The sequence below is a fragment of the Odontesthes bonariensis genome, chromosome 10 (genome assembly GCF_027942865.1).
Source record: "Odontesthes bonariensis isolate fOdoBon6 chromosome 10, fOdoBon6.hap1, whole genome shotgun sequence".
NCBI lineage: Eukaryota > Metazoa > Chordata > Actinopteri > Atheriniformes > Atherinopsidae > Odontesthes > Odontesthes bonariensis.
In genome coordinates, this window is record NC_134515.1 from 35,450,265 (window position 1) to 35,451,152 (window position 888).

Sequence of the window (888 nt, forward strand, 5' to 3'; positions counted from 1 at the left end):
TTACCCCCTGCTGCGTCCTGTGAGCAGAGTTCCAGCCTCGTTTTGGCGTTGATGAAGGTAGTCCGGCTAGTTGGCTGGGGCCACAAAAATAAAGCGTTTTGCTTCGCAAAACAATATGCGTTCAAAAGAGTAATACATCTGCATCACAAAATCGTTCTCCAAGAAAAAGTCAGACTTCACAATCGCTTGGCGCTATTTTCTCTCTACCTCCGTATCACTGCGTGCTGCCGCCTGCCAACAGCCGCGCCTGTTACAGTGTTTGCTGCTCAGAAGCAGGGGACTGCTCGGTCTGCACAATCTACACAGCAGGCAGTGATACGAAGGGAGAGAAAATAGGGCCAAGCGATTGTGAGGTCTGACTTTTTCCTGGAGAAAGATTTTGTGATGCAAATGTATTACTCTGTTGAACGCATATTGTTTTGAGAAGCAAAACGCTTTATTTTTTAAGCCCCAGCCAACTAGCCGGACTACCTTCGTCAACGCCAAAACGAGGCTGGAACTCTGCTCACAGGACGCAGCAGGGGGTAAGAAGATGTTCATGAATAATTTTGCTAATATGGGATGTCATACAGCTTCATGTCAAAAGAGGCGAACTATCCCTTTAAGACAACACAAAATAGCTGAAACCTGTGAGAATAATATGTCCCCTTTGAAGATCATCTATATCAAGGATTCTACATTTCCTGCTTTAAAGCAGCGATTCCCACACGTATCCATGGTCTACAGATCCAGATATGTTGTTGACACTAGAAAGGAATTTATAGACCGGCTTGTACATTGATGTGGGCTGTGGCTGTTGAAATACATTCTTTGCTAAATATGTGAAATGTTCGGATTGGATAGTTATGACCAACTGTGGGATCCTCCTTGGCAAAGATAACAATAGAA